The sequence below is a fragment of the Arvicola amphibius genome, chromosome 1 (assembly GCF_903992535.2).
Source record: "Arvicola amphibius chromosome 1, mArvAmp1.2, whole genome shotgun sequence".
NCBI classification, from domain to species: Eukaryota; Metazoa; Chordata; class Mammalia; order Rodentia; family Cricetidae; genus Arvicola; species Arvicola amphibius.
Genome location: NC_052047.1, coordinates 183,683,308 through 183,704,176, shown reverse-complemented (window position 1 = coordinate 183,704,176; position 20,869 = coordinate 183,683,308). Strand labels below are relative to the sequence as shown.

Here is a 20,869-nt window from a genome sequence, read left to right as displayed (position 1 = left end):
GACAAGCGCATCAACTGAACGTAGTGTATTTAGACGGTGAGATATAGTCAGCAGTAAAAAGGAAAGAAATTCTTTCACACACAGTACAGCACAGAAGAAACGTAGGACCTCACTCTATCTGAAATAAGCCAGATGCCAAAAGGACAGGTATTGAGGATTCTATTTATGAGGGTGTCCCTGGTGGAGGAAGCCTTGAGGATACTGGAGAGGAGGGATTGCGGGGGCTGGGGAGTGGGGAGTCCCTCTATGGTGAGAGCAGTGTCAGTCTGGGGAAATTAAAAGGTCCTGGTGATGGACAGGAGATGGGTGGTACCTACAGCAGATGAGCTGTGGGCTTTAAAACCATCCACACGGTACATTTTATGCTGTCTAGTTTACTATGATCTTTTAAGAGTAGAGGAATCCAGAAACTATAGCTAACGAAAATTTTGAAATAAAGGCGTATCTTAGCTATGTGTGCATAGTCATAGAAGATGCCTGCATTCTTCAAATCAAAGTTAGATATAGATCCCTTGACCGGAAAGTGAAGCCCGGCAATCGCAGCGACACCTCCAAGCACTTGCGGTCTTTTACAAGCAGAAATCTTTCACGGAGTCTGAGAAAATGGGGGTGTCTGGATCCTGTAGGCTGTGATTCCTTGCTTTTAAATTCTCAAAATTGTTCTGAGAGACTTTGCTCTGGAGGGGAAAAAATAGATAGGAAGAGGGGAGAGACTTGGTGGTGCACCCTCTGCAATCCCGCCCTTGGGGAGTGGAGGATGATCAAAGGTTCGAGGCCGACCTCCACCTCGGAGTAAGCTCATCGCGCAGCGGAGAATTTGAGTTTTCTAGGTTAGAGGTGGTGCGGGTGCGCGGGGTGGGGGTTGGGAGGTGGATCCTAGCCCGAGCAACGCACGGCCCATGCCACAGTTTCTCCGGAGGGGCTCTGGGAGCGCGGGCCTTGACGTGGCGGGGCTGAGGGTTGGGAGGCCGCCAGGGGGCGCGAGCGCGGGAAGCGGAGCTGCGGGCCGCGGGGCGGAAGCGGCGCGGAGGGAGGCGGGGCGGTGCGGAGTCACCCGGATCGGCCCGCCCGCCGCCGCCACCGAGGGGAGGTGACCGCGGCCCGCCCGGGCCACCAGTGGCCGCGCGCGGAGGGAACACCGGGCGTAGAGAGCAGGTCGGTGCTGGGCCGGGTACTGGCCGGGTGGAGGGGACGGTCGTCTGCGGGGCTGGCTGAGCTGCTCCGGGTTGCACTGCGCTCGGCGACGTGAGGCTGGGACGCCGCGGGCCCTCGCTGTCCTCACGCACGGCCGCAGGGTGCCGGGGGCTCCCGCAGCCCTAGAGGCCGTTCTGGGCGCGGGCGCGGGGCCGAGGTGTCCAGCTGAGACGCTGTCACTGAACCGCTGCTGCCTCTTGGCTGGAGCTGAAGGACTCAGCCCCAGTTCTGTCCCTTGTCGCTGATGTTGCCGGTGGGCATGCGAGGCCGGGATTGCGTGACAGGCAGGCAGGGATGGTTTCCCAAGCAAGCCTATAGGACTATTTAGCTGGAGATGCAGGTTTGGTTTAGTGGAGTTTTTAGGTACCCAGGACGCTGCACTACTGTCAGGCATCCGTGTGTCAGAGGAGGGTGGTGCTGTCTGTCACTTGAATAAAGGGATATTGGGATGACCAAATAGGCCGGCATCTGATGTGTATTAAGAACTTCGAAGTGTTGGGGGTGCCGGGTTGAATGTAAAAACCAACCTGAAAAGCATCGTTGTATGTAGAGTGAACGTTTCTGCGCTGTCGTTATTCTGTAACCCTGCCTTTAGGTCTGTCTTACAGTAATCCTTTACAGTCACCAGAGTACCTCGTGAAACTTCCTGATTAGTAATAGTGTGGTGTGTGACAAGCTAGTACGACAATGATGCACAGGTCGGAAGCATAGTTCAGACTCCGCTTTACTTAGTCAACCGCCACAATGCAGGTAGAACTGATTAACCCACAGTCGAATTTTGTGACGCACCGACCTAATTTCTCAGTTAGTACTGCATTGATACAAAGTCGAAGCAAAAGCAGAGCCAGGCTGTACTGTGCAACTTAGTGTATCCATCAGGACTCTGTCTGCTAAACTACATGATCTCTCAGGCCCTCTTCCACTGCTACCGTCTTTCATTTGAGCGTTAACTTGAAATAGACCCGCTCCTGGTGACAAGTAAAGTTTGGGGGGGGGGGAGGTAATTCTATTATTCTATTGTGGGGGATTAATTCTATACTATCATATAGCAGACCTTCAATTTCGTTATTACTCCCAACTCTCCCACTTACATAATGAGTATTGGGCTGAAATAAGTGAAACCTGCCCCCTAACACACACACACACACACACATTGCTCATGCTTCTGGGTTAGTGTCTAGAACTGAGAACGTGGCGTGTAGTGCAGAACCGCCAAGTCTGGCGTGGGAGTGGGGTACATGTTGTCACAGGTGATTTTTTTCCAATCAGTCGAGAACATTCTGACTCAAACTGATAACTTTTGTGCCGCAGTCACATCATGCGTGTTTTTGGCTGACGTCTTTATAGATGCTGTTCAAATATGTATGAGTTATTCGTCTTTTAATCCCCCACTCACCTGCTCTTTTCTGACCCTGTTCTCTGAGCACTTTGCTTGCAGAGACCCCTTTCACGTTCCTCCTTCACACACATGGCAGGGCAGGGCTCCCCCAGAGTGCCCGTTGAGCTTGCAGGACTTTCTCTCTCCTACCGGACGGGAAGTCCTGGATCCTGAGATACCATTTAAGATCTGAAAGCTAATGCGAGCTTTTAGATCATCGTTAACGTAGAAAGCTCCGCTCCTGCCAAGGGGCTGAGCAGACTACATTTGGATATTTAATGGCCACGTGTGCAGATTATCCTAAGGGATGTCTCAGAGCAGAACTCCTTCTTCTGCCTTAGAAGGAAGCCCTTTCTGCATGGTGCATTCCTGTGCTTCAAATTCATTGCTGTTCCCAACCCTCTGGGTCACTTTGATCTGTACTGGGCTGAAGTAAACGCAAAAGTAATATTTTAAGCTACAGATTGTTTAGTCTTAAATTTGGGGACGGATTGTAAAGAATGATTCAAAGACTACAAGAAGAGACTTGCTACCTACTGGCAGATAAAAAGCTTGGCTTATGTTTCCAGGATTATTATTCTGTCTTTTGGGACAGAATACAAGTCAGTTAATGTCACTTATAACTTGTCACCATTACAGGGTCATCTATGAAATTCTCAAGCATATTTTCTTATTAAAGTGTTCTTAAAATTAATTTAGAATATTTCTCAAAAGCTCTACGCCAATGAATATGGAATGTTTTCCTATTATATCCGGCCGTGAAAGCATCTGAATAGAATAATTTCAAGACTGGCTAACTCAGTCTTGCTGTCGGGAGCTCATTCTGAGGTCGCCTCTGGCCTGGAGAGCGGGGAGATGGAAAGTCCTAGCCATAGCCAGACCCCCACACCCTCTGCCATGAAAGAACTATTATATTCACCGGGCGCTAACTTTTGTTTAGGCAGTTAATCCTTGGCGTTTAACAGAAAGCCATGCTGCCTGGTGCCGTGTGTGGTGGCTCACGACCTTAATCCTCAGGCAGATCTCTGTGAGTTCACGGCCACCTTCTACGTAGTGAGCTTCAGGCCCGCCAAGGCTACATAGTGAGACCTTGTCTTTAAAAAAAAAAAAAATAATAAGTAAAATAAAAAGCAGCCACAAGCAAGAAAGTAGGCAGAGTAGCTAAAATGAGTTATTTCATCTTTGGGTTTGCAAGTCTTTTCTGCAGCCCAAAGATAGGTGGACACTAAGAACTGAGAGCGCGATAAGCTTTGTGCAGAGTGTGAGTCCAAGGGTTGTGCTCTGACCCTGAGTGGTTCGTTCGCTCGTTCGCTCGTTCATTCATTCATTCATTCAGCAAGTATTTTTGGAGCACTTCTATGAGGCAGGCATTACCGTAGGAGTCAGGGAGGAAGTCTGAGGAAAGTAGGCAAAGGCCTGGTGAAGTACAGCCCCTGAGAGACAGTGGGCATAAGCAAGCTTAGCGGTTCTCAGAATACATGGGCAATTCTAGACAGTGTAAATAGAATACGGGAAGGGGAGGATGCTCAGGGGCTTTTACTTTTTATACAGAGTGATGGGAGCCTCTCCTGAGAGGTTGCCTGATCTCTGACTTGACTGAGAGAGTAGGAGGTGGAGGTGGAGCATGCTGGGTAGGTGGGAGGGCTGACAAGGTCACAGAAGCCAGGCAGGGAAGACGTGGGAGAGTGGCAGATTAAGAGGTGGTGGGAGTGGGAAAGAGCACCTCAATATAGCCATTATAAAAGATCTGGCTTCCACCCCGAGGAAGAGGGAAGCCTTTACAGGGGTTTTTTTCTGTCATTTGAAGAGGTTGAGAGAGAGAGAGAAGGTTGTGTGACCCTAAATCAGAATTCTTCTCTGGACTTTCATTTCCTCATCTGCAGAATAATTGGGTCCCCTCTTGCTCAAGAATTTTAAGATTTCGGGTCATGTGGAGTACTTCTTCAGGGAGACAAGGAGAGTGTGGAGGAGGATGAGATTCTTAACATAAAAGCTTCAGATGACCTGAAAGCTTGACACCAACCCACCTGGAGCTGGCCAGGGCTATGGGTTAAATCCTGTCTCAAAAAAAAAAAAAAAAAAAAAAGTTCCTTTGAATCTTCTCACTTTCAAACTTTCCAGTCTCTAAGTTCCCTTCCTGCCTGAACTGGGATCAGAAGCTGTCACTCACCCGCAGACTGGCAGCCAGAGCATCTTTGTCAGGGAAATCTGGAACTTTCGAGAAGGAAACAGCCCTAAATTTTGTCCATTTGAGTTTTGTTGCTGTTGTTTTTGAGGCAGGGTCTCTCTGTGTAGCCCAGGCTGTCCTGGCACTCCATCTATAGATAGCCTCGAACCCACGGAGATCCGCTTGCCTCTCCTCTGCAGTGCTGGGATTAAAGGCGTGCGCCACCGTGCCCAGCCCCTTTTCAGCTGTTTTATCACAGTCTAAAGGATTTCTTTTGTTTTCAGTTCTGTTATCCCACTTCCCTGCCCCATGTGTTCTTTAAACATTTTTGAGATTTATTTATTTTATATAAGTGAGTGTTCTGCTTACATGTGTACCGTATGCATGCCTGGTGCCAGATCCCATGGAACTGGAGTTAAAGATGGTGGTGACCCACCATATGGGTGTTAGGAATTAAACCCAGGTCCTGAAGAGCAGCCAGTGCTCTAAACCGCTGAGCCATTGCTCCAGCACCTCTCAGGTGCTCTCTTCAATTTCACTGTGTGTTTTGCTTGAGTAGGATCTTGCAAGGTGGAGGTATTTGATTTATGTGTTTTAACTTTAGTGCTGTGGCTCTTCTTTTCCTCCCCGAGTGCTATTGGGTGTGTGCTCCTGCTTCATGTGCCACAGTTGCCTGTTCTCTGTGTAACAGGTGAGCGCCCAGGTTGGCCTACTCCCCAACACTATAGTAGCTACAGCAGTGAACTCCTTCTCCTGTGTCTGCTTAGAAAACCATGTAACCTTTCTGTGGGATGAGAACTTAGAAGGACCCTATTGCATATGAGCTTTCATGGACTGAGACTGAGTAAATGATCCCAGACTCATTTCTACAATAGCTGTTGTAGTTGGATGTTTCTTTCCCATCCACCAGTTCCCAAATAACTGATGTGGAGACTTAATATTAATTATAATTGCTTGGCCAATAGCTCAGGCTTGTTACTAGCTAACTCTTACATTTTAAATTAACCCATATTTCTTATCTATGCTTTGCGGTATGGCCTGTGGCTGTCCTACAGCATGACTTGTTCCCTCTGTATCTCCTGGTGACTCTGCTCACTCTGCCCTCCTTCTTCCCAGCCTCCTCTGTGTCCGGCTGTCCTGCCTATACTTCCTGTCTAGCTTTTTATTAAACCAATCCAAGTGACAAATATTCACATGGGAACTTGCAGATGGGACAGAAAAGTCTTTCTACAAGCTGTCCCCATCCCCATCCTGCCAGAAGTATCTGTGTCCTCATGTTTCACCAGCTTCAGCTTTGTGGACTTTTTCTGACCTTGTAAGTTCAAGGTGACCGCTTGTTATCCTTGTTTGTATTTTTGTCTTACTGGTCATTTTGAGCATCTCTCAGACATACAGCTTCATGTAAATGCAAGCTCTTTCTGTGTCATTCTGTTGATATCTGTGGTGTCACTGGTGCAGAAGTGATTGTAATGGAAATGCTCCTTGGTGCGGTTATACTCTGATGCTATCTTCTCATCTGCTCTATCCTATTGTCATTTGTTTTTCTTTGGTCAAAATAAATCCTTAATTTTATATTATCAAATAAGTTATTTAACCTAGGTTTATGCATCTCAATTTTTGTTTTAAAAACTCCTTCCTGGGACTGGAGAGATGGCTCAGTGGTTAAGAGCACTTGTTCTTCTAGAGGACTCAAGCTTGGGGCCCAGGACCCACATCATGCAACCCCTAAGCACCAAAGAGAACCTGATACCTTTTCTGACTAACGTAGGAAGTGCCCTCATACACACACACACACACACACACACACACACACTCACACACACTCACACACACACTCACACACATACACACACTTACACACACTCACACACACACTCACACACACACACATACACACACTTACACACACACACTCACACACACACACACAGAGAGAAAGAGAGAGAGAGAGAGAGAGAGAGAGAGAGAGAGAGAGAGAGAATTAAAAATTACATTGAAATTAAAAATTTTTAAATACCATCTCTGGGTCACCTCTATGACTTTATTTCTTACAGACATTTTATTGACGTTGCATCCAGCTCTATTCTTGTTTTCCTCCACTTGATGAGCCAGGTTTTTTAATAACATCTCTCAGGGGTAGGAGCCATGGTACCCTGTCCCCTTCTCTGTGATCTCCATGGCATACTGTCCTAGAGCTCCATGCCTATCCCACTGGTCTGTAGTTCTTGCTCCCGGTTTTGATGCTCCGCTTTTTATTATAATGATGTCATAGTCATCTTCTGATGGCCAGCACAGCGACTCATTCATTTTAAGGTTTATGTAACTGTTCCTGGACCAAAGTTTACTTTTCCTTATAAATTTGGAGCACATTCATTAAGTTACTCAGAAATTATATTTTGAGAGATTTTTTTATTGGGATTATATTAAATGTGTAGATTATTTTGAATAGGCTCGATATCTTTGTAATGGTGATGTGTTCTACCTGAAAGCATGTAAGATGTCTTTCCACTTACTCATCTTATTTTCTAGCATTTTTTTAGAGCTTGGAATTAATTTAAAACTAACAGAAGAGTTCTAACAATGGTACCAGGAGCTCCTGGATGCTTCTTCTCTGGAACAACTCAATGTTAGCATCCGGCCGTTGCTTCATGATGCCCTCTGTGCATGTCACGTTTCCCCGGTCCTTTTGGGCACAGTCTCCGAGTTTTCACCTCTAGGTACATCATCAGCACCTTGGGCCAAACTCAAGGCCTCGCGCATGCTAGGCAAGCGCTCTACTGCCGAGCTGTCCTCAGCCCTTCATTATGAAACTCCTTCATGAAACCCTAGAAGGGCGTTCTTGAGACTTTATGTTTTGATCCTATAGCAAATCATATTTCTTATTTTCTAGATGGCAACTTGTAGTTTAAGATGCCTAATGTGGCCTTTTCTCTCATTTTCTGTGCCAGCTACTAAATTCTGACTCTGCTGTTCTGAAACATGCACACATTTCTGTAGGAAAACTTGTGAACGTTTTTATTAGGAGCACTATCTTTTTTTATTACTTAACCTTGGCCTACTTTGTAGGACTACAAAATATACAAATTAGGAAATTGGTATTTCTCAGTTTTGTATTTTCTTTCTATTTTTTTTTAAACCAGCAGCACCCAGAACATCTCCCACCCAAGTACTAACCAAACTCAACCCTGCTTAGCTTCCCCACTCAGATTTAGGATGATGCTACTGTAGACAACTCTGTATTTTCTTGAAAATTTCAATAGTGTTCCATACACTATGCATTGTCAATCTTTTGTGAAAAGAAGGCTAAAGTATTTCATCAAAACTCTAGTTGGAATGTCTTTAAATTGGTACAAACTGTATATTAACGTGAATATAGTCCTAGTCAGGCTTGGTGCAATCTGACCAAAGAATGCTGTGCCTTCAAAAACCCCTCGAGGTGCCATGAAGCCTCTGCAGGGAACCCATCAGCACAGTGCAGTGAGTGCTTGACTGAGTCTACCAAGGGCATTTCAAAACTAGTAACAGTAATAGTAATAAAATAATCCACTCCGGCTCTCAGCAGCAGAGGAAGGTGTTGCCATGGGATCCGAGTCTGTAGATCTTTTGTCCTGATTGTTCTAAACAGACCTGTGCGTCAGCCTCGCTTCAGGGTGTCATTCGTTTTCTCTAGCTCCCCCTCCCCCCAGGTAGTTAGTAATATCCTTAAAACAGTGGTGGTTGTACAGCTTCTTCCCCATCCTTGTACCTTATTTCTTTCTCTTTTCTTATAGCGTTGACCAGGGCTTCCAGGACTGCGTCAGAATGTTCCACCAGATGCGTCCTTGAGAGGCTGAAAGAGTGAGCCCAAATTTTTCACATTTTGTTTGACAGTTTTTCATTTGTTTAATATTTGATAGATTTGGTTTTGTTTTAGATGGGGTCTTGCTATGTTACCTTAGCTGCTCTGGAACTCTATATGGACCAGGCTGGCCTCAAACTCACAGAGATCCACCTGCTTCTTCATCCCAGTGCTGGGATAAAGGCTTCCATTCATATGTGTGCCCTTTATCAGGAGCAGGTGTTTCCTCCTGCTTGTAATTTATTGAGCTTTTCTATCAAGGATGGCTGGATAGAAATATTAAACTTTATGGAAAACTTTGCCAGATTTTTCCTCCAGGAAATAAGATGGCTCCACTCCAGCTGCAAACCCAAATCTGATGCGTTATGGTTAAGTTGTTACTAGCAGAACATAAATAAGAGACTTCGATATTTCTGCACTCTACACCTATTAATGTATGGTCAAATCCCAAGAGTCTAACGCAAACTTGTTTCCAAGTGAGCTCTCACTTTTCCTTCTGATGTGGAGAGTCAGAACTGAAAAGGCTGTGTGAAGGAGGAAGGGTCATGGTGAGCTTTGCAGCTGTACTACTCAGTGTCAATAAAGACACGAAAAACCAGTTCCCTTGCTCTGGCTCAGTTTCTACTCCAGGGGTAAATCTTCAGGGTATTTCAAGAGAAAACTGCAGTTATTTAGCAGGGGAGACGCAGATGGCTCTCCAGTGACAGTTATGCTTGTTGGTGGATTGCTGGGCTGTTGCCATTGTCCCTTCTCTCCCACTTTAGATCGGTATCCCCCCATTATAAAAAAAAAATTGTATGTATTAAACACAGAAAGTTTATAAAATATAGAAAAGCAAACTTATAATCCTGGCTTTGGTGCCAATATCTTAAAAGCTTTATTTCACTCCCATCTGGTTGTAGAGGAGGGGATGTGCTTAAACCAGAGCTTCAGTGCCTTCCTCCTTTTTCAGGGATAAGCTGAGCTCACCTTAATCTCATCTTGGCCCCCTGGGAAGGATCAAGGAGGGTAGCAGGCTATGATTAGGTTTAGGTATGGGGAGAGAAGCCTGTGGGTCGCCTGGCTGAGCCCAAGGGAGCCACCATGCACTGTACACCAAGCTCAGCATTGTAGTTGAACATGAAGCACCTGTGGTCAAGAGCCCGACAGAACGGGTCCCAAATCTGGAAGCAGGAGATACTGCTTTGATTATTTTTACCCTTTAGCATCAATTCAGTCCCTGGTTTTTCTTTCTTCACGTCACATTTCATTTCAAGTCAGGGTCTCAGTTTGTAGTCCTGGTCTTTGGCCTGCTGGACTTGCTATGTAGACCAGGCTGGCCTGGAACTCGCAAGGATCCTCCTGCCTCAGCCTCCAAGTGCTGGGATTATAGGTATACAGTATCACATACTTGGCTTTTTGTTTTCTTTCGACTCCAAAATAAACCTCCACATAGTCATTTTGTTTCCCTAATCCCTGTCTTGTGGGCTGTCCTATATGGACATGTAAGGAGCAGGGAGTGAGCAAACTCCTGTCGTCAGCAAGTTCAATTCCACACAAGAGCGCTTCCTCCTCATGATCATCCCTTTCTCCTGATTTGCTGGAGTGTTCATTTCCAGTTTGCATTAACCCTTGCCTCTTTCTGGAATCCCGAGAGAGAGAGAGAGAGAGAGAGAGAGAGAGAGAGAGAGAGAGAGAGAGAGAGAGCGCCCTACAAAGACAAGATTTTTTTTTCTGTCAAGTTATCCCAGGCACCTCTGTCACTGTGCCCCTACAAGTGAATCTGTCTTGTGACCCAAAGACAGGAAACCCGCAGGATGAGAAATGACGGTCCCCAGCCTCCTTCTAAGGTGAGGGTGGGGTAGTGGGATTTCATTGCTCCCTCAGAATGTGAACAGAGCAAGGCACACCATCCACCCAGAGAGACACTGCCACTGTGCCAGCCTCTGCTGGGGGCAGGAAGAGCATGCTGCCTTTTCCTGAAAGCAGAGTAAGGATTTGTGATGGGAGAGGGACCGGGAGAGAATGGCTGGTGCTGACGTTCAGCCACGGGTCCTGGCCGCGTGCACACTGGGCATTGTTCTCATGACTAGATTCTTTTAGCGTAAATGAGCCTGCCCCATCAGCAGAAAAAGTTGCAATGGATGCGCCGAGCTGTACTTCACTCTCCAGCCTCACACACCATGACCTCCTCTTTCTAGTTTGTTCTCTCCTCCCATGCCTAGTAAAGTAGACACTTTTTTTCATCTTTTCTGTTGTTTCTGACAATAAGTATTATTCTGGATCTCACTCTGGGCTGTTGTGCCAGAAGTCACATTCACAGCGCAGTGTGGGATGTTAGCAGTCAGCTGCTGCAAGGTCGTGATAATGCTGTCCCGCGGCCATGGCCCCTGCCTAGTGCTCATCACTCCAGCTACTCAGGCAGTTCCCACGCGCTGCTGCCCCGGCCTGATCCAAAGCTGCTCCTGTACACGCATGTCTTTCTGTCTCTTCACTTTCTCCCAGTTGACAGGTCTCTTTCTGTCTTGTAACAGTACATGTGGCAATTAGTGTCTTACTCTAATTATTGGTATGTCGTCTGTTCAATTTACAGAGTTTCATTAGCTGTCCAAATTCAAACGAAGGGACGCTAGAACCAATGGTGGTGCACACTTGTAAGGATCGCAAGTTCAAGGCCAGCCTGATTTATGGGGGAGACCTTATCTCCAGTATGATATGATGACATGATATGATGGAATATAATATCCAGCTGTGAGCTGGATTATATTTATTTATAAATAAATAAATAAACAAACCCTTAAGGTTTGGATTAGTTTATCCGCAGAGACCCTGCTGTTTGCTGTGGTGCACCAAGGCCAACGAGGGTTAACCTCAAACTCACGGTGGTCCTGTCTCGGTGTCCCAAGTGCTAGGATTACAGAAATACACCTTCATTTTTTAAATTAATTAATTTAGTATATGTGTTTGTTTGCTTATGTGTGTCTCTTGTGGGTTCACATGTACCACAGTGCACTTGTGGAGGTCCGACAACAACCTTCAGGTGCTGGCCCTTGCCCTTCTATCTTGCTCAAGACAGAGTCTTTTTACTACTGCATAAACCAGGCTTGCTGTGCTGCCAGCTTCTGGAGATGGTCCTATATCTGCCTTCTGCCTCCCTGTTGGGACACGCTGGGATACAGATGTGCACTGCTTCTTCCCTGTTGGGACATGCTGGGATACAGATGTGTGTACCACTGAGTCCAGCTTTTGTGTGGCTTCTGGGAGTCATCAGTCTTGTATAGCCTAACTGAGCCATTTCCCTGGCCCCATTATTTTCTTAAATAATTCATTTAAAAAGATAGATCCAAGAAAATGACAGAGTTTGTAACGAATCCATTTCTTAAGCAGTCTTTAATTTGTTTGTTCTAAATTTAAATTAAAATACTTTGCTTATAATCTGTTTGTTGAAGAAACTGGCCATTTGTCCTAATGTTTCCTACAATATGGATTTTTTTTTTTTAAAGAGCTCGGTTGGCTCAATTTCACTCTAGTTTCTATAGTGAGTTAGCTTACAACTTACCCTTTCATCTGATGGCCATTGCAAAAGGCTCCAAATTGCTCAATCACTATAAATAGAATTCACTGGCCCATATAATTTGGTCTCGCCCTGAGGTCATTTCTGAGGAGTCTTCTAGAGTGTTCCAGGTGTCAGAGAGTGACATTATCTATAGCCAGCCATTTCTATATCAGCACTTTGTGCCTTGAAAGGATTTTGTAACAGTTTCCCTGTTCCCTAGTGCTGGGGTGGAGGGTGGGGTGGGGGCCTCTAGCTTTCTTCTTTAGGGACTGTGTGTTGCTTTAAGGATTCCCAGAGCTCAGTGGCAGGACCTTGTTGGGATGTCATCTGACAGTGTTGATCTGTTATGGGAAAGCACTGAGGACCCTGGAGGGGTAGTGAGGGGAGAGTGAGTTTGCTTTGGAATCATACTCTACAGGTGCCTGTTGTGGTCCTAGAGACTCAGCAGTTCTCAGGACTGAGTGTCATGATGCTAATACAGAAGATTCAGAACCCACAGATTTCAGTTTGCCAGGTTCTTGCTGCCGGTATCTGGAGTCAGTAATTCTAGTATCTGGATCACTGTGGACATGAAGACTTCCAGGTTCCTTTCCTTTCTTCCTTTACTTTGGGGGCTCTGTTGCATTTGCCTGTCCATCACCTGATGCTTCTGTAGGTTAGCAAACCAGTGTTAAGTTAACACACATGAATGCTGTTGAAGATTGATCTGTCATTGATTCAAAGGTTCTAAGAAGAAAATATATCAGTGTTGATGTGTGATGCCCCTCTGTATACTGTGAATGTTTTATTACCATTGGTTAATAAAGAAGCCAATTTAGCCAATAGCCAAGCAGAATAGGGTCAGATGGGAAATCCAAGCAAAGATATAGGGGAAAAAGGGGCAGAGTCTGGGAGATCTCAGCAGCTGCTGAAGGAGTAAGATGCCAAAGCATTACTGGTAAGCTATGGGGCATGTGGCCATATACAGATTAATAGAAATGGGTTCATTTAAATGGTAAGAGCTTGTTAATAATAATCCTGAGCTGATAGGCCAAGCAGTTTGTAATTAATATTAAGCCTTAGAGTGGTTATTCAGGAACTGGTGGGTGGGAGAGGAACCTCCAGTTACACAGTGTTAGTATTTTAGATAGTGTCACATTTAGTCTTAAAGTCAAATAGTTAATAAACTAAGACACAGAGAAGGACATTCAGTGAACTGCTTAGAGCCCTAAGGAGACTGGTCATACTAGTAATAGATTTGCTCTTATTAAAGAATTAATTAACGGCAAATCACTGAAAAGCTTCCAAGTGAACTTGACCAATATGCTCAAAGTTTATTCTTATATTCCATAGAGGAATATAAGAGAGGTCAGTTGTCTCTTATTATGACTTGAAATGCTTAAAATTAAAATTGGCTTTTTGCGGGGCAGATGTTAGTCAGGGCAAGCTGCAGCCCTGCGGCCTCACTGTTGCCTCCCTTTGCAATGATGAGAGAAAAATAAGAAGCACTTCAGGTCGGCATGGTGGCACACTTGTAATCATAAGGCTTGGGAGACCGAGGCAGGAGGATTGCCACAAGTTTGAGGTCAGCTTGGGCTACACAGTGAGTTTCTGGTTAGCATGAAGTACACTGTAAAACTTTTTCTCGAAAAAAAAATCTAAAAATCAAAGTCAAAAAATTAAAAACATACTCATTATCTATGCCTAACCAAGGGAAGCATCAGTGCATACAAAAGATGGTGACGGAGGTGAAGGCCACCTACGGTCGCAGGCTGGTGGTGTGACTATAATGCTGAAATACAGTCTTTTTTGTTTTTTGATACAGGCTTTCTCTGTAGCTATGGCTGTCTTGGCTGTCCTGGGACTCACAGAGATCCGCCTGCCTCTGCCTCCCTGAGTGCTGGGATTAAAGGCGTGCACCACCCCGCCTGACCTCACGTTGCATCTTGCTGTGCAGTGAGGACAGTTGCTTTGCTGTGTCTCAGTTATCTGCCTGTGTTGTTTTCACTTGGGCAGAGGGCCAAGCAGGTGCACAGGTACGTGGGGCCTTAGCGTGCTGGATGGCATTTGGTTTGCCTGACAATGGGGTGCATGATTAGGAGGGGGATGGCAGGAGATGAGGCCGAACCTGTGGTGGGGACTATGTCTTAACAAGGTGTCTCTGCCCAGCGGGGGAGTTTTACTGCCGGTGGCGGGTGGAAGAACCCCAGGCATAGAGAAAGAAGTGTGCGTGTTTGCGGTTTCCTAGCCACAGTGTGAGGAGCAAGGGAAAATTAAATGAGATTTGGAGGCAGCATGCAGGATCCTCAGAAAAGACAGGTGGAGGCAGATGGCTATGTCTAATGATTTAATGGCAGAGCTGATGTTCTTTCTTAGAAGTACAGGGCATTTTTTATGTAAGTAAACAAATTAATTTCATATCCTCCTTTTATCCCCAGAAGGTATTTGGCAAAGGCTTTCTTGGACCCACACATAGGGATCTCTGTTGTGACTGCCAAACCCTGTGGCTGTTATGAACACACAGCTCACGTACTCCTGGTAGAAAGGGACGTCCTCTGCTCTTTCCCCATGATCAGTGACCACAGAGTCACATTTCTCCCTCTTCTCAAGTACACAATTGCAGTTTAGAGAAGTTAGCTCCGCCCAGAAACGCTGCTTCAGCTGTATTATTTATGCTGCAATTAGTCAGGGTGATGATGGTCCTCCTCCCCTGTCCCTCTCCCTCCCCCGTGATTGGCACCATCACAGCAAGCACCTCTAGCCCCTACTCTTCCCCCTAACCCATAACCAGCCAGCATTTTCTGAGTATCTGCCTTTTGTTAGGAGGTGTTCCAGATGTTTAGTGACATTTCAGATTTAATCCTTGTTGTACACTGTGAAGTAGAGGACTATTATCTTAATTTATAGATGAAGAAACTAACACTCCAAGGAGTTGCCTATTGACTTTCCCGAGGTCACAGAGCTAGACCACTGAAACTAGTCAGAGTCAGAGATTGAAGCCAGGGCTGGGGGTGTGGCTCACTTAGCTGAGAGTTTGTCTAGTACGCATACAGCCCTGGTTTGCATCGCATCACATGTACCAGGTGCCGTGGCCAATCATGGCAGATATTGGCAGGTACATGCCAATAGTCTCAGCGCTTAGGAGGTGGAGGCAGGCCATCTGTAGCTACATAGTGAGTTCAAGGCCAGCCTGGGATACAAAAGACTTGTCTAAAACACACACACACACACACACACACACGAAAAAGGAGGAGGAAATTGAAACTAATGATGTCTCACTTAAGGGTCAGATCCTGTTTTTTATATATTTATTAATTCAATCTAATAGTAAATATGATTTCCCATTTTAAATTTGCTCATTATTTTGTGGGTGGAGCATGTGCATAGAATGCATCAGGCTCTGGGATCAGTATCCAGCAACACACACACACACACAATCTGTTCTTTTAAGAATACTTATTTACATGTACGTGAGTGTGTGTATGTGTGTATGTGCGTTGCTGTAGCACATGTGTAGAGGTCAGAAGAAAACTTGCAGGAGTCAGTTCTCTCCCACCACGAGGGCTCCAGGGATTGAACTCGGGTCACCAGCTAAGTGCCTCTTTACCTGCTGAGATATCTCACTGGCCCAACAAATTGTTCTTTGATGTTCTCCCACCTGGTGAACGTGCAGGTAACACCGCGCTACCCTTGTTACTATCCTAGAGCAGGCAGAAGTTGCAAGAATAAAATGCTTATTAAAATATGAAGTTCGGGAGAAGCTTCAAGGGTAGGACTGATCAAGCTGTTAATGTATCTGCCATTTTCCAAGGTAGAGCATTCATGTAAGCCTTTGCCATTTTAAGTAAAGTATTGAGATTTCTGAAGTAAAAGAGATACTAACTCTTTTAAATTCAAATAATCATCTATCTTAAAACATCCCAGTAAGTATATGAGTTGATGACTTTCAGTGTGTTCCCAGTCCTGTCGTCACTAGTTCCAGAACATTTTCATTCCCCCAAAGGAACCTAACACTTATTAGCTCATCCCCCCGTTCCTCTTCCTTAGGATCTCTAATTTTATTTTAAAGATTTGTCTTATTTTCTTTATTTTTACTTTATATGAATTCAGTACCCAAGAAAGCCAGAAGAGAACGCTGAGTCCCCAGGACTCCAGTTAAAATGGTTGTGACTGCCTGCCTGTGGGTGCTGGCACAGATGCGGGCACCCAGGTCCTTTTGACGACAAGCCAGTACTCTTACTCACTCAGCTGCCTCTTCAGCCCCAGAATCTTTCATTTTAAAACCTTGTAACACCTCAGTGCTATGAAAAAGAGTTTGAGGGCCAGGTATGGTGATGCACGCCTTTAATCCCAGCACTAAGGAGGCAGAGGCAGGCGAATCTTTTGAGTTTGAGGCCAGCCTGGTCTATAGAGCAAGTGCTACATAGTAAGACCCTGTATTTAAAAAGAAAAGATGCTGAAAATATCATCCCAGAATTGGCTCTCTTCAGTGCAGATAATCCTATCTGTACAGGTGTTGTCTGAATTCTTCTCATATATGAATTCATTTAAGTGTCACTACAACTGTGAGCCCCATTCTAGTAAACTGTCATATGTGTGGAGAACATACATGTGGAGAAGTCAGGATGCAGAAAAGCTGAGCTGTCTGTTTCAATCCTGAAAGTCTAGCGAGGGATGGAGCCTGGACACACATCCAGCTGGCCTGGCTCTGTAGTCTGTGCATAATGCTTCCACGTGCCTTAAACTGAGAGTTTCTACTTGAAAATGACAGGGCGGCCTTGTGACACGCTGAGAGAATGACACCAAGACCTCATATTGTATGAGTTCAGTAGAATTCGAAACGTCCAGAAGGTACAGATCTGTGCAGAAAGTTGAATAATGTTTGCCAGAGGCCAGAACGAGAGGGGAGGAGCCAGAGCGAGAGGAGAAAGGGCCTGCAGAGGGGAGGAAGGGGAAAGAGAGTTCCTGGTTCACTTTCTGGGGCTAGGCAGGCTCTCACTTGTTAAGTCTGACAAGGTCTTTTACAAGAGAAGAGGCTTTATAGACTGGGGAGGTAGCTCAGTGGTAGTGCTGGTCACACATGTACATCCCGGTATTGTGGGAGAAAGGGGGAGAATTGGGTTATCGATATCTTATAGTCATATATATAGTTGGGAGCATAGTATAGAAATCTCTAACTAAATAGTTGCAACTCAAAACTTTCAGTTTAAAAAGGGCTAGCGAGCATCCAACCCAAGAATTCAAAAGTTTGGCGTTTGAAAATGCCACTACCGGTAGCCTTACCAGGATAGCGTGGGGTGGGGGGGGGGGGAGTGCTCATCTCAGTGGACACAGAAAAGCATTGCTGAGCTTCAACCTTTTATTAATTTTTATCTTTTAAAGCTTTCTTGAAAGATTTATTTGTTGCCTCTGTGTGAGAGAGTACTGCCTTCACACAGGTGTGAGCATAGCCTGCTTGCCTGTACCTTTGGAGGTCAAAAGAGAGTGATGGATCCCTGGGACTGAGTTAAGAACTGTTATGAGCTGCCATGTGGGTGCTGGGAACTGAACCCTGGTCCTCTGCAAGAACAGCTGGTGCTGTTAACCTCTGAGCCATCTCTCCAGCCTCACTTATCATTGTAAAAGCAAAGCACAATGGTGTGGAGAACGAGACAGAACAAAACAATGACCTCTGACCCCCATGTCTGAGCAAGAATCATAGTGCTGGCCCAAAACAGAACTCTGGGGTCTCTAGGTCAGCGGTTCTCAACCTGGGGGTCCAATGACCCTTCCACGGGGGTCACCTAAGACCATCAGAAAATATAGACGTTTACATTATGATTCATAACAGTAGCAAAACTCAGGAAGTAGCAAGACAAATAATTGTATGGCTGGAGTCACCACAACATGAGGAGCTGCACTAAAGGGCTCTGCATTAGGAAGGCTGAGAAACTGCTCTCGGACGTGGTTCATTCATTGCCCAGTGATTATATGGTTTTGCTATTTGTAAGTCAATTAGCTTTTCAGTCTAAGTCAACTGCCAGACATTACCATTAGTATCTGTACCATAATTAAAGCCCAGGTTTTGCTCTCTGTCATGGCAATCTGTGATTTAAATCTTTCCCTATTTCTTTCTAGCTTGATCTTATCCCAACTGCTATTAAAATAATGTGGTAGCTGGAAAGATGGCTCAGCAGTTAAGAGCACTGCCCTTCCCTCTCAGATGCTCTGGGTTAGACTCCCAGCACCAGCCTAGTGGCTCACAACAGTTTGTAATTCCAGTCCCAAGGGACCTGACTCCCTCTTCTGGCCTCTGCGGGCACTGCATGTATATGATGCACAGACATAAGCAGGCTAGACACTTAAACATGTGAAATAAAAATAAAGGTTTAAAAAACTTACAAAAAGTAATGAATCCCCAGATTCATCGACTTCTTACATATTGTGGCTCACTTTCAAATTTCCATATGTGTGAGGTGATCCTGACTGCTTCCACTTTGAATTGCCTCATCTCCTAGAAGGGTTAGATTTGTCTTCCTTTTCCTTTTTTCTTTTTTTTTTTTTCTTTTTTTGGTGGAGAATGGGTGGGTTAAGGCAGAGTCTCACTGTGTAGCCTTAGCTGCTTTGGAATTCACTATGTATACCAGGCTGCCTCTGAACTCACAAAGCACATGCCACCGTGCCTGCCCCGCCTCTGAACTCACAAAGCACATGCCACCGTGCCTGCCCGTCTTTGCTGTTTTGTAGTCTGGGGCTGGCTTTGCTGCTCATCCTCCAGGCCCTGTTACTGTGTGCATGCCAGGCTTCATGTGCAGTGTTGTCCATTAGCTGCCATCCTGCGTGCTGTCTGACCTTGCGGGGCTCTGTCAGAGGATTATATTACTCCCTTTCCTACAAAACTTTAGCTTAGCTTAAAGTAATTACCATTTCTCCTTCCTTACGCTTATGGGGAACAGCACTCCTTACCAAATCAGATTGAAAATCGTTAACTCCTGGTGTGTTTTATTCAGTTATTACTAATAACCAAAGTTTAAATCGAAATTGTAAAGAGTGAGTGAGAGCTGAGACTGAAATTACAAGTTCTGCTCGTTCACTTTGCCATGCGCTTTCCCCACAAGGTGTGATCCTTCGTATTTGGAAGAAGGGAAGGCCTGGCCGTCTGTGTTAGGACATTAAGTACTTTTGAGCCATCTAAGTCACTTGCATCTTGGTGTTTTCTCTTGTGCACCTTGAAAAGGAACTTCTCTCTAATGTGTTGACTTCTTCTCTAAGAAGCCATGGTCATTTTTGTTGTGTGTAAAGCTACAAGCCTATTTTCCATGGTGCTTGGATATTGACAGTCTTTAAAATGACCCAGATTCCCTACCCTGGGAATAGATGCTGATATTTTTAACTCCAGCCATCCAGTTTTCTCCACATTCTTTCTCTCCGAATCTTCAGTTTTCTTAATCCCTTTCTTGATTATTTCTTCCAAAACATCAAGAATACTTTGCAGGCTAAAATAGGCTGGGGGATAAAAGAATTCCTGTGTCTTTATAAATCTTCTGAGGCTGAAAGGCAAGCTCCTACTCGAACCAATAGATAAGAAAAGAAACACAATGCCTGTGTCCCAGATCTCGAGCAGGTGACTGCTTGCTTGGAGCCGTGTGGGCAGATATTCTCTGGCCCCTCCTGAAAGCACCTCTGGGCTGCCTGTTTCCACTTGCTCACGGGGCTGCTATCTGCAGCCGCACCCTCCAGCTTCACTTTAGACCTTCACCCAATCTCCACCTGTGCAACCGCTATCGCATAGATTCTGTGACACCTGCACCGCGGTGGGCTCTGGATCTTAAGGTGTTGTTAAGCTGCCCAGCTCAGACATGTCCCATTTATCTAGTGATGAGTCAGTGGGTTTTAGATTTTCACTCATAAATGAAATTCACACATGATTTAAGAAATGTCAGTCTGAGAGCATACTTTAAGGAGCTCCTAGGTTAAGTCTTTTGAAAAAAAAATTCCCCCATAAATGCCTTAAAATGTTGTAGTTGTGGAGCCTGCCTCTGTTAACACGGTGTTGTTCAAAAAGAGAAAACGGATGTAAAGGTGAATGGGCAATTTCTTTTTTTAAAAAAGAGATTAAGCTGAGAAAGAGAGGGAACATTAGCTTACTGGGTGGGGGGTGGAAGCCTTAGTTCCAACTCCTGCCAACACAGTTTACAGGAAGATCTTGCATGGCGTTTGCTACAACTCTGAGGACTGAAGGGCTCTTCCATGATTGACGGAAGCTCAGCCACAGTCCCCAGGCTGAGAATGCTGCCTTCCTTGTCGGGACAAGTTTGAGATGTGACAACCGTTGCAGGTGGAAGGTTAAGGCAGGCTGTTGCTGCAGACGCCTTTATTTTTCTCCCTTAGTTTCTGAAATCATCCCCTCCAAGCCAGAGTGTGGTTGCTTTGTTTTAAGGGTCCTCAGGCCCTAGAACCAGAGTTCACTAGAGATGGGGGAGGAGGTGGTGCTGAGGAAAAGCCCTATGGCACTCCCTCTCGCATCTGGAGGGGTCCTCACAGTTTGTAGCGTTTACTTCCTGTTCATCCTCTGGTACTTTTGTTGAAGAATTGCCTGGCAGCAACTTCTGACCTCCTGTCCAAAGTCAACTGCCAGCGGCACAGAGCCGTGGAGGAAATGCTGTGTCCTGGCTTCTCTCATTTCCTTCCTTCCTGAAGCTGCTCCAGACTTCATGTTCTGACACCTCCGGTCCTTCCACACGGAGGAAAGCACACTTGTCTGTGTTATCAGAAAGACGCGCGCTGTTGCTTGTACAC

The 20,869-nt window shown here is 45.5% G+C and overlaps 1 protein-coding gene across 2 annotated transcripts in view; it reads left to right on the top strand.

The window, feature by feature from the left end:
• Positions 1-1,091: 1,091 nt before the first annotated feature.
• Positions 1,092-20,869, top strand: part of LOC119808087 (dynamin binding protein) — a 98,337-nt gene continuing 78,559 nt past the window's right edge. The window contains exon 1 of one of the 2 annotated variants that reach the window (XM_038320424.2): positions 1,092-1,155. The gene's annotated coding sequence lies outside the window, so the exon portion shown is untranslated. Of the gene's footprint in view, positions 1,156-14,105; positions 14,128-20,869 lie in introns of those variants that run through there. The other variant, XM_038320433.2, reaches the window with a different exon arrangement.